At 37.2% G+C, this 12,982-nt stretch overlaps 1 non-coding gene across 1 annotated transcript; it reads right to left on the bottom strand.

Moving 5' to 3' along the window:
* Positions 1-10,286: 10,286 nt before the first annotated feature.
* Positions 10,287-10,393, bottom strand: LOC128290993 (small nucleolar RNA R71). The gene has a single exon (XR_008280771.1). It is a non-coding gene; the product is annotated as a small nucleolar RNA R71 (small nucleolar RNA).
* Positions 10,394-12,982: the final 2,589 nt, after the last annotated feature.

The following is a 12,982-nucleotide window of genomic DNA, read 5'->3' as shown; positions in this document are numbered from 1 at the left end:
ACATATTAACTTACCGTTTATTGAAGCTCTTTCGCAGATGCCAAACGCAGTCAAATTCTTAAAGGAACTTTTAAATAATAAATGAAAGTTGGATGAAGTGTCACATGTGGAGTTGAATGCAGTTTGCTCAGCCATATTACAGAATAAGCTACCCAACAAATTGAAAGATCCAAGGAGTTTTACAAGTCCTTATTTAATTGGTAGTTTAGATGTTCATAATGCGTTGGCTGACTTAGGGGCAAGCATTAATGTTATGCCTTATAAAATGTTTAAATAGCTAGGTCTTGGGAAACCCAAACAGACTAGGATGAGCATTTAATTGGCTGATAAAACCATTAGATTTCCAAGGGGTATCATTGAAGATGTTCTTGTTAAGATCGATAAATTTATATACCCAGTAGACTTTGTTGTTCTAGACATGGAAGAGGATAGTAACACACCTTTAATTTTAGGATGATCCTTTTTAGCGACTGCTAGAACCATTATTGATGTTAGTACAGGTGAACTCACACTTCGTGTGGGAGACGAAACAATCACCCTTCAAGCTCGTAATTCGAATAACACATCGAAAATTAAAGGCGGTTGTATAAATCATTCTACTAGTATTGATCATATGGTGAAACCTTCTGTGCAGGAAACAGTTATGAAGAACGCATATGAGCCGTGTTCAAACAACAATAAATGACCTATCTATGAAGAACGAAGGCTACAAATCGAGGAGCTAGATGAATGGCAGACACAGAAACCGAGAATACCCAATAAATCAAAATTGAGCCGGGACAAGCTCAATACCTCACCAAATCAACTTAAGGTTGGAGACAAAGTACTACTAGATGCAGCAGATCCTCGCATTGCCACTTCTGAACCTAATGAAGAACTTCCTCTTACGGTATTTAGTATTTTCCCATATGGTACAATTGAGGTAATTCATCCCAACTTCGGCACATTTAAGGTAAAAAATACTCGTTTTAAACCTTATGTTGATAAAGTTGATAGCAGGGATGAGGAGTGTAAACTCCTCGCACCACCTTGACTATGCAGAAGAGAGGTAAGTCGAGCTTAGAATATAAATAAGCGCTTCTCGGGAGGCAACCTGAGCACTAACAGTGTTAATTTCTTTAAATTTTAGTTTTTCACATCTAACATACTAATCGAATCATGGAACACAAGCTTTCTAAAGACCACACGGCAAGGCACACGGGTGTACATTAGGCCGTATGAAAACAGGGCAATATTTTTTCCCCAACAGGGGATACGATAAGTTGCCACGACCGTGCGACATAGCCGTGGGCGAAACTGCCAAAACAACATGGGCGTGAGACATGCTCGTGCCTTGAAATCGTGGTTAAAACTGAGAATGTAACATGGGCGTGCGACACGCCCGTGCCATCCACCCGTGGTCGACACTGTCAAAACGAACACAGGCGTAGACCTATGTACACGGGCGTGAGAGAAGCGAACGAAGCAAGACAGAATAGTGCGACACAGTTGTGTGCACCCACATGCCCAAGCAACAAGGGCGTGGGCTGAATGTCAGATGCGCCCAAATTTAAAAATCGCGAAACATACGGGCAAAAATTAGGGCACACAGGCGTGTCCCACGGCCGTGGGTGCCTTAAAATCTATATAAACCCCTCACTATTCATCATCTCCCTCCCCAAAATTTCCAAACTCTAGCCGCTGTAACTCCACACGCCGTACCCCCACGCCCGTGTACCGCCGACAACACCGATTCCGACGCCCCAAGCTCCGTCCTTTTGTGTTTGTTTACTCTTTTCTCTCTATTCTCTTTAAATATGTTACTTATTTCATTATTTCTCTGCTCTATTGACCTATTTTTAATGAATATTCATAGCTAGAATATTAATATACTCATGCTTGTTTTATAAAAATTTTGTCATTTTAGTTACTACATTATGCTATACTCTCTCATTTTTCCTTGTTTCCATGAAATTTATGCTTACCCACATGTATTCATTCATTATTCCCATAATCCTATAACTTGATATATTTAGTTGTTTTAGTTTGTATCATCTAATACGTAAATCTCATGAAATATTCATATTTAGTCTTGATTTTCCATACTATTCTTGGGGCATATTGGTTGAACTTCGATTTTTCAATGTAGGTACAATGTCGTCCTCACGTGGTAAGAAGACCGCTATTCCTGTCTCGAAGAAGAGGAAAAGAGCAGCGTCATCCTTGGGTCTTACCACGGAGATTAGGCACCCGTTCCTCTAGGTTCCTTTGGGACCCCAGGAGGAATTATATCAGATATTACGGGCCCGACCCCTAGGTGTGGGCCGCTGCATTGACTGGGCCGCACTTGAACAGATTCAATTGGCTGATGCGGCCCGAGCCCTTCTGACGACTGACCCGTGGTGGCTCTTCTTTGAGATCGTCGAGTCAACATATCTCGAGTTCACATTGAAACTTTGCTCGATGTTCCATCTTCAGACCGTCATGGCCAACTTCGACAATCCTGGAACGGTCCAGTTCCGTATTGGTAGTCTAGTATGCCAGTTGAGCGTACCCGAATTCTGGATTGCACTAGGATTGTACACGGAGGAATTCATGGACGACAATGAACTCGACACCTTCCATTGCCACATTCACTACTCCCTCTCAAAATGCCAGAGGGACCTCGTCCCTGCCTCGACCACCTACGATCCTAGCCGCTCCAAGGCATCGACTTTCCCTCCATCCTTGAGGTATCTACACGCCATCTTGGCTCACACTCTGATAGGGAGATGAGAGAGCACCGGCTTCGTCACCACCCACGACTTCTATTTCTTATGGAGTATGGCGAATGGGCATGTCATCGACCTCGCCTACTTTATTGCCCTCGCCATTCGCCACTAGATGGAGCGGCACAAGAGAGGGGTCATCTCTATCGGGCCCTATGTGACTCGATTGGCTCGGCACTTTGGGCTCCTCAACACAGCATCCCAATCATCCTCCCTCACTCTCATTGGCCAGATGTCCCCACAGGGCGTCTCGAGCATGCTAAGTATGAAGATGATCGAGAAACGACATGGCACATACCCTCTTCAGCACCGGCTCGCCCAGTCCACAGAGGAGGAGGACCCAAAAGACATTACTGATACTATACCTGCACGTCACGAGGATCCATCGACTCAGCCACCACCTCCTCATCGTCCAGTTCATACGGAAGCTTCATATTCTGACATCTCTGAGCACCTTACATGATTTGAGCAGCAGTGTTTTTAGTGTTTTGATCACATTAATGCTACACTTCACCAGATTTGTCAGCACCTTCACATCTCATCGCCACCTCCACCTCGCGAACCATCTAGTGATGAAGATGTTTAAAAACTTTTATTTATTATTTTATGCTTTTACTTTTATTCTATTTTACGACTACTTTTTATTTTTCTTTAAGCTTATTTTTAAGTTTTATAATTATTATTTTACAATTTTTAATTTTGACTATTTCATTACAAGTAATTATTCTTCTTTGTATTTTTCCTAAAAAGTTCCTGATTCTATCACAGTTATAAAGAGCTCCAAAGCTCACTATTACTTAGGAACTTGAAACTCCACTGAGAAAGGTTCTCCACGACTGCCATGCCCTGCTAGACCACGACCATAGCCATAATGAGACATAATATTCTTTTGGCACAGCATTTGTGGAACCCAACCTCTACCACCACCGGAGTATCCGCCTCCACCCTCATCATTGCTTTGGCCGATTATTCTCCATAACTCCAATTCAAGGGGTTCATTCATCATTCAGGAAGTTTCACTTCTCTCCCTATCTTATGATTATAAATCTATCTTTGTCAATATATCTATCTTTGTACATTGAGGGAAATGTACATCTTAAGTGTGGGGGGTCTTTTTATAACATCATTCGAAAGCCTTGAATTTTGTCTTATTCTCACGTGAATCACTCATATCACTATTAGAATGAATTTTGATTAATTTATGATTTTTATTGATATGTCTTGAATTAAAACATAGGTATTTATGCATTGATTGTTTAAACTTTAAGATATTAGGGAATCAAGCATGATAAGTTGATTTTTGAAGAATTAAAAACTTTTAAGTTCTTTCCCTAAGTTTAGGTATTATCTTGAATTGAAATTCACAAGTTTGAACATCAAAAAGCCATAATTTTTGTGAGATCCTAAGCCTTTAGAGCATATTTTATTCCCTTCTTACTCACTTTCATTATGAGTGCGTCAGTTTTGATTTGTTATTCTAGAACTTGCTTGATTATGCATGTCAAGACCACACCATTTGATTTGATATGTCAAGATGATAAAGGCACTTAGGTTTAACCCACTCACTCCACAAAAGCCTACCTCCATGATTAACCCTTAGTGAACCTCTTTTGAGCCTAACAAGCCATTAATTAATTTACCCTCAATATTAACCCATAACCCATAACCCATTATTGTTGAAATCCCCTAATTTGATTCCTATTTTTGTCGAGATTTGATTTGAAAAAATTGCTTAGTTATGTTTTATTCTTCTAAATATTTGACTTCTTCTTAAAAAGAAAAAGTGTACTTCAATACATATTAGTTGTAATTCGTCATTTGTGAGCTTAGGTGTCAGTTCCATATTCTGACAATAAGCATACTTGTATTCAACTGATGACTAATCATTTTTCTAGCTAGGTAAATTTTCAATTCAATCTCGATTCTAACCTTTTCTTTCAGCTTGTGACCACACCCCCTAACCAAAGCCACGTTACAACCCTCTAAAAAGACCTTTTTGATTGATGTATCAGCTCAATGTATAGTGGTGGAGATTTGATTTTCAGGCAAGCCTATGGTAATAACTTTTCATATTGACTAATGAGTGCCTTTATTGATGTCCTTAAACACCTTGAGTGATTTGAGTGAATCTTTTGTGAGGATGTTAAACTCTACAATATTTTGATCAAAGGTAATCACTTAGATAAGGGGAGACACCTATGTTTTCGTGATAAAATGCTCAAATTGGAATGTTTGAAACTATGATGTACTTTTAGTTGAATTTTCAATGTATCAATACTTATGGATTATTTTGAGATATTATTGATAGGGATTATGAATTGAGAAAAAATTATTTTGATTGTGAGTTGAAGATTTTGCTTGAGGACAAGTAAATGCTTAAGTGTGGGGGTATTTGATAAGCCGTAAATTATACATATTTTTATCCCATGCTTAGCACATTTATGGATGATTTCTCCTTAGATTTGGTGAATTAGATGCTCCTAATCCTTTAATTTCATGTTTTATACTTAGGTGAGCATAGGAGAGTAAAAAGAGCGAGAAATGGGCCGAAAACAGAGAAAATAGACCCACGTAGAAAGTCAACACGGCTTGGACTTTCTCACACGGGCGTGTCACACGGCCGTGTCCCTTTGGCAGGATTGAAACACGAGCTACACGGTTATACTACACGCCTTTGCCTGTTCAACAACTTTGACCATGGGCTGGAGTAATCGCACACGGGCATGTCACACGGGCGTGTCCTTGCCGAGCCCAAGTATAACCCTATTCAGAAAAGGCCAATTTTGGGGGCTCTTAGGAATCCAAAAGCCTATTTAAACACCTGAGGAGGCACTTAAGAGGGGGACGCAGAGTAGGAAGCAAGGAATTACTTAAGGAAAGCCGATTGATCCATCTCAGAAGCCGGATTCATCATCAAGACTGAAGATCTCCCTTCAATTTCCTTCAGGAGTTTTGGGTTTTCTTATGTTTTGTTATCTTTATGCTTTTGAGATGTTTTCTTTCATAAGTATGAACTAAACCCACTAAATACCTAAGGGGAATGAAACCTAAGACGAATCTTGTTATTATTATCTGAATTGTATGATAAATATTTGACTTGTTCTTAATTATGTGTTCTTAATTCTTGTTTTGATATTCCAGGATATTGATTCAAGTTAAGCTCTTATTTAGAGGAGGAATAGACCCTGTCTAAGAGTAAATTTGTCATAATTAAGCGGAGTTGATTGCGCGCCTAGAGTTAGGGTGACAAGATTTTGCCGAATTAGGGTGAAACCTAATAAGGGAATCCATAGATCAAGTTAATGCAATTCTAGGGTGTTAATTAGAAAGAGATTTCAATTATCCAAACAAGGGTTAGATGTTATTAGTCTCGAGAGAGATAATAATATAACTTAGGGATTTCTATGGATCAAATCAAATGAATAAATCGTCTGATTCAGAGTCAAATAACAAGTGAAGTCTAGGTGGATTTTTCCTTAGGTATTGTCTCAATTAATCAAATTTTCCCAAAAGTACTTTCTCAAGTTTTCTTTTTGTGCATTCTTAGTTAGTAATTAGTTAATATAACCAAACCTCTTAATTTTTAGGCTAGAAAATAAAAAGGAAGTAAATACTAGTACTTGTAGTTCCTTTGGGTTCGACAATCCGGTCTTGCTGAACTATGCTGCTATTCGATAGGCACACTTACCTTAATCGTGATAATAAGTTAGACTCAAGAACGATTCATTTATAAATTTTTAAAACTTGTTACGAATATCACGCATCAGTAAGTTCGTATGACTAAATAAGTATATTATCCTTCTTATTGTTAATATACTTGAATCTATCTTGCTTCGATTGTATTGAGTTATATGTTGATGATATTGAGTATGATGAAAGTGATGCCAAAAGTTAATAACATTCACGTGATGGTAAAATACATTAGAAATTCAATGGAATATGATATCCCATAGAAACGACTAAGTCGTATGTAAATAATATAACTACATTGTTATTATACGTATTTGGATTGATATAGCATAAATTGCTTGATTGTGGAAATGATTATGTATGATGAGAATTGATGTAGAGGAACCTCCCGGTTGAACCTTAGGAATAAACGGATATTCATGCCATGACATTAGACGATGTGTGTGTGCTAGTGTAAGACATGTTTGGGACATGCATCGGCCATATTATGAGAGCCAATGTAAGACCATGTCTGGGACATGGCATCGGCATTGAGACGAGAGCTAGTGTAAGACATGTCTGGGACATGCATCAGCCTCGAGATGTAAGCCAGTGTAAGACATGTCTGGGACATGCATCGACTACGAGATTTGTTAGTGTAAGACCATGTCTGAGACATGGCATCGGCACGGATATGTGAGAGCTAGTGTAAGACCATGTCTGGGGCATGGCATCGGCCTCGATTTTGATTGTCAGTGTAAAACCATGTCTGGAACATGGCATCGACTTGATGGATGAGCCAGCGTAAGACCATATCTGGGACATGGAATCGACATTATACACTATGTTTGAGGCTTAGTGAATATCCGATAGCTTTTCGAATGGTTCAACGGTGAGAGTTACGGTTTAAGCTAAATGAGAAAGGTTATGACCATATTGTGAGTGGTACAAGTACTTACATGAAATTGATGAGATGTAAATTCAATTCATGTTATATGATTAGTAAGGAATGAAAATGAGCATGTTGAGTAACACATGTATGTATGCCAAGCTCATGAGAAATAATTTCAGTTTATGATGCACATTTGGTGAAGATGTAAATAAGTAATTCATGCCTATGAGAATGATTTTGTGATGACTTGTTATTATAGGTCTATACTTATGATGTATGAATATGTAGCCTTACCAATATGGTGGAAATGAATTAATATGGTGTGATAAACTTAGTATCGTTAATTTACACTAAAATAGTTGTCTGACTTTGAAAATCCACTAAAAATAGTGTAAAATGAGTTAGAGGCTGAATAAAATAAGGAATTAAAGCTTATTGAGTTTAGTTTCTTATAAAAGAAACCTTGTAAGCAAAAGAATTTCTTATAATGAGATATTTGAAGTTGTGTGAGATAGAGTCAGAATGACTTCGAAATTTCTGATATGAGAAAATTGTTATAAATTGTAAAAAAATAGTTATGAGTAATAATTTATATTTTTGGAATCCATAATGAGTCTATTTTCAAGAGAAATAGACAGGAACATTATTCGAGTCCTGTGCTATGAGATAATTGAACTTTAGTACAGAAAGGTCTGAATTGTTAGACAGTGAATCAGGGGTAACTTTGAGGATTAAACTGTACCATTTGGCTAAACCAAAAATTCTGGAAATTTTATGGTAGAAAGGTACATGAGTCTAGTTTCAAGGAAAATTAACGGAACTTAATTTGGAGTTTTGTAGCTCCAGATATAATTATTTTATTGACTATTTTACAAGAAGACAACTTATCATGAACTTGAGAAATGATGGGAACATTGATAAAACATGTTGATAAGTTGATAAGTCGTAATTTATACATATTTTTATCCCATGCTTAGCACATTTTTGGATGAATTATCATTAGATTTGTGGAATTCGATGCTCATAATCCCTTAATTTCATGTTTTATACTTAGGTGAGCATAGAATAGTAAAAAGAGCGAGAAATGGGCCAAAAATGGAGAAAATGGGTCAACGTGGGAAATCAACACGGCCTGGACTTCCCCACACGGGTAGACCACACGCCCGTCTCTATTTAGCAGACTCAAACATGGCCTAAGCCACCCCACACGGGCGTTTCACATGGGCGTGTCCTTGTCGAGCCCAAGTCAAGTTCTATTCGGAAAAGGCCATTTTTGAGGGTTTGGAAGCATTCTAAAGCCTATATAAACACCCTAGAAGGGCACCTAGACAGGACACACGGAGTAGAAGGCAAGGAATTACTTGAATAAAGCTGATTGATCCATTTCAGAAGCCAAATTTTCCTTCAAGACTAAAGATCTCCCTTCAATTTCCTTCAGGGGTTTTTGGGTTTTTTTTATGTTTTGTTATCATTATTCTTCTGAGATGTTTTCTTTTACACATATGAACTAAATCCCTTAAATACCTGAGGGGGATGAAACCTAAGACAGATCTTGTTATTATTTTCTGAATTATATGATAAATACTTGATTTGTTCTTAATTATGTGTTCTTAATTCTTGCTTTAATATTCTAGGATATTGATTCAAGTATTGATGTGCTTATTCAGAGGAGCAAAAGTTCCTATCTAAGAGTAGATCTAGCATAATTAAGTGAAGTTGATTGCACCTCTAGACATAAGGCGACATAAATCTGCCGGATTAGGGTCAAACCTAATAAGGGAATCCATAGATTGAGTTACTGCAACACTAGGGATTTTAATTAGAAAGAGATTTCAATTAATTAACCTATGGTTAGACGTTGTCAGTCTCGAGAGAGATAATAATATAAATTAGGGATTTCTATGGATCGAGTCAAGTGAATAAATCGTCTAATTCAGAGTCAAATAACAAGTGAAGTCTAGGTGGATTCTTCCTTGGGTATTGTCTAAATCAATTAGTTTTCCCAAAAGTATTTCTCCAATTTACTTCCTGTGCATTCTTAGTTTAGTTAATTAGTTTAGATAAAGCAAATCCCCTTATTTTTAGGCTAGATAATAAAAAGAAGGTTAATAATAGTACTTTTAGTTCTTGTGGGTTCGACATTCCGGTCTTGCTATAAGCTATACTACTGTTCGATAGGTGCGCTTGCCTTTATCGTGATAATAGTTAGTTTTCAAGTACGATCAATCATAAATATAAAACTTATCATGCACATCAAGTTTTTGGTGCTGTTGCCGGGGAACCAAGATATTAGGAACACTTAATTTTTATTACTTTAGCCTTTTATTTTATTGCAATTTAATTTTTTTTCACTAAATTTTATTTTATTTACTTCTGGCAGGTTTTTATAGTTTATGACTAGAAGAAACCCGTCAGGACCTCTACTTTTTGATAGTGAGATCGAGAGCACAGCACGCAGAAATTGAAGAGAGATAAGGTGAAGCTTACGATACATAGAGGAAGGGCAAGAGGACGATATTCAAACTACAACCGAGGAGATGACTGATAATCATAATAATAATCCGCTACCTCTTGTGGCTGTTGCGAACCTAGTAAATCAGGATCCTGCTCCTCGTACTATGTATGATTATGCTAAACCTAGTTTAACAGGAGCTGAATCGAGTATAGTTAGGCCTGCTATTGCTGCAAATAATTTTGAACTAAAACCTAACACGATTCAAATGATACAACAGTTTGTTCAGTTTGATGGTTTGCAGGATAATGATCCAAACACTCATTTAGTGAATTTTCTGGAACTCTGCGACACTTTTAAAATTAATGGTGTTTTTGATGATGCCATTCGCCTTCGGTTGTTTCCCTTTTCATTGAGGAATAAGGCTAAACAGTGGGTGAACTTGTTACCACGAGGGTCAATCACTACTTGGGAGCAAATGACTGAAAAATTTCTACTTAAATATTTTTCGCCAGCTAAAATGGCTAAGTTGAGGAATGATATCTCTTCTTTTGTGCAGATGGATCTAGAAACTCTTTATGATGCATGGGAGAGATAAAATGACCTATTGAGAAGGTGCCCTCACCATGGGTTACCTCTATGGTTGCAGGTTCAGACTTTTTACAACGGTGTGAACCCCTTAACAAGGCAACTTATCAACCCAGCTGCCGGTGGAACTTTGAACAACAAAACACCTGAAGAGGCTTACGAATTTATTGAAGAGATGTCATTGAATAACTATCAGTGGCAAGTCATGAGAATAAAACCAACAAAAGCAGTCGGTGTTTTCAACCTCGATGTGGTTACTATGCTATCTAACTAGGTAGAACTATTAAATAAAAAGATTGACGGTTTGTATGGTTCTACTCAGGCAAATCCAGTGATGAGGTATGATTCAAATGGAGGAGGAGTACACACAGAATATCAATCCTTCAACCCTAGCACCGAGGAGGAACAAGTTTAATATATGGGTAATAATAATTCTAGATCTCAAAATAACCCATACAGTAACACTTATAATGCAGGTTGGAGGAACCATCCCAACTTCTCATGGGGTGGCTAGGGAAATCAAAGGCCACAACATCTGTAACAGCCCGATTTACGGCCAAAATAGAATAGTGGTTTCGAAACCACGAATTCAAGGTTGAAAGAAATTATTTTGATTAAGTTTTAGTGTTTATATTATGATTTCATAATTGTGTGAAAATTTCATTTCGAAATTTTATCGATTGGGTGTTTAATTTGATATTTAGGACTAAATTGAAATAGGTAAAAAAATGTGTGTTCTAGTTCATAAAGTACTTGATTGAAATGGGGGTTTTAAGTAGAGGTCCTTAAATGGATATTAGACCATTATACTTTATATGGACAAAAATTAGGACATGGATGGAATTTTAAGAAAGTTTAGTAGTAAGGGCATTTTGGTCATTTGTATATTAAATGAAATAAAATGGGAAAAATAACACAAAAATGTGTTCATCTTCATTCAAGCTTGGCCGAAACTTACATGTTCTCCATTGCTAGGGTTTTTCCCAAGCTTTCAATGTGACAACCTTAAAACGACCCTAGTCGGAATGTGGTTTCGAGACCACAAAACCGAGGCATAAAAATAATTTAATATTTATTTTATTGCCTATAATATGTGTTAACTCATGTGTGACATTTTTGATGTTTTAATTTAGAGTTATAAATGTGAATTTCACTAGAAAGGACCTAGTAGAAAACTTTGAAAGTATGATGGGGAAATGTGTGATGACTAATTAAAGCATGCATGCAAAACAATGGCCTTGCATGTCAAATATCCCTCTTTTTATAGGAGGTGGCCGGCCATGACAAGGGAGTATGGGCAAAACATGTCATAGACATGTTTTGTTGGTGAATCATGGGTGAAAAAAAAATAAATTAATGAGCATGGGTAATAAAGAAATGGAAAAAGAAAAAAATGGTCTCATGCATGCCCCATTGCCTTGTATTGAGGAAGAGAAAAGAAAAAAACTTGTTCATCCATTTTTCATTCTCTCTTGACCGAAAATACTAGAGGGGAAGGGAGGAATTTTGCTTCATGCTTGGTTTGGAAGAGGATTAGGAAGAGGTTTGGCTATACTTGCATCAAGATTAAGGTATGTTTGAGGTTGTGCCATGAGATTGATGCATGTTTTTAGTTGATAGCTTGATGCTCTTGTTAGCCCATGGTTCAAACCTTTGTTATATCATGGGGATGGTATTTGGCCAAGGTGGATTTTGTGTTAATGCCATTGCATGTTAAATATGAAGCTTGCTAATGATATATGTGATGGTGGATTGATGGCTCTTGGACTTTCTTTTTAGTATTTTTGAGTAAGACATTAAGTTCTTTGTTTAATCATGACCAAAATTATGGTGTTGTGATGTATTCGGCCATGGTACATCCAAAAGTGTGATTTATGCTCATTGCATGGAAAGTAAGATTTGTGTTTTGAAATTATGTTCATGTTTAGTTACAATCAACTTGAGATTCGGCTCTAGCATATATATATGTATATATGTTTGTACATGATGTATTGGTATGACATATATACTATTTCAAGGTGTATATTTGCTTGTGATGATGTTTGGTTATGAAGTGAATGAGAGATGTGTATTGAGCTACAATATGTAATCGTTAGTTAGTAAAATGTATGCTGTTTTTTGTGTGGTATTAAGTGTATAATTGGCCTCAACATGGACATGCATATTTGGCCACATGAGGGGAGTTGGTGTGCATGCATTCGGTTAGAGGCAAGCATATTGATGCCTATTCTTGGCTTGGAAAATTTGGCTAAGGAGAGTACTAACTAATGAGTTGAATTCGATTCGTGATTTCGTGCACATGTGACTCTAATGTCTAATGTATATGTGGGCTAAGTACCTTGAATTCCCCTTTCGATGCTCAAATGATTAAACCAATTTATTTGTTAAATTAAGCTCAAGAGCAAAGAGGAGCTAAATCCGATAAAGGGAAGGAAAAAGTAGTCGAATAGCCGTCGAAATCGTTCGACCACGGCCGAGGTAAGTTCTCGAGTAATGGAACTTAGATTATGATTTGATTAGATCATGCTCTTTGTGTGTGGCTATTGAGCCGAAATTGCAAATGTGATAAGTGACTTGTGTTTGAATTTTGCTAATGAGAATGAAATACGAATGTGTCATGATTTATTGATAATT

This window comes from Gossypium arboreum, chromosome 3 (genome assembly GCF_025698485.1).
Source record: "Gossypium arboreum isolate Shixiya-1 chromosome 3, ASM2569848v2, whole genome shotgun sequence".
Taxonomy (NCBI): Eukaryota; Viridiplantae; Streptophyta; class Magnoliopsida; order Malvales; family Malvaceae; genus Gossypium; species Gossypium arboreum.
Note: the sequence above shows the minus strand (reverse complement) of the source record. Positions and strands in the feature narration are given on the sequence as shown.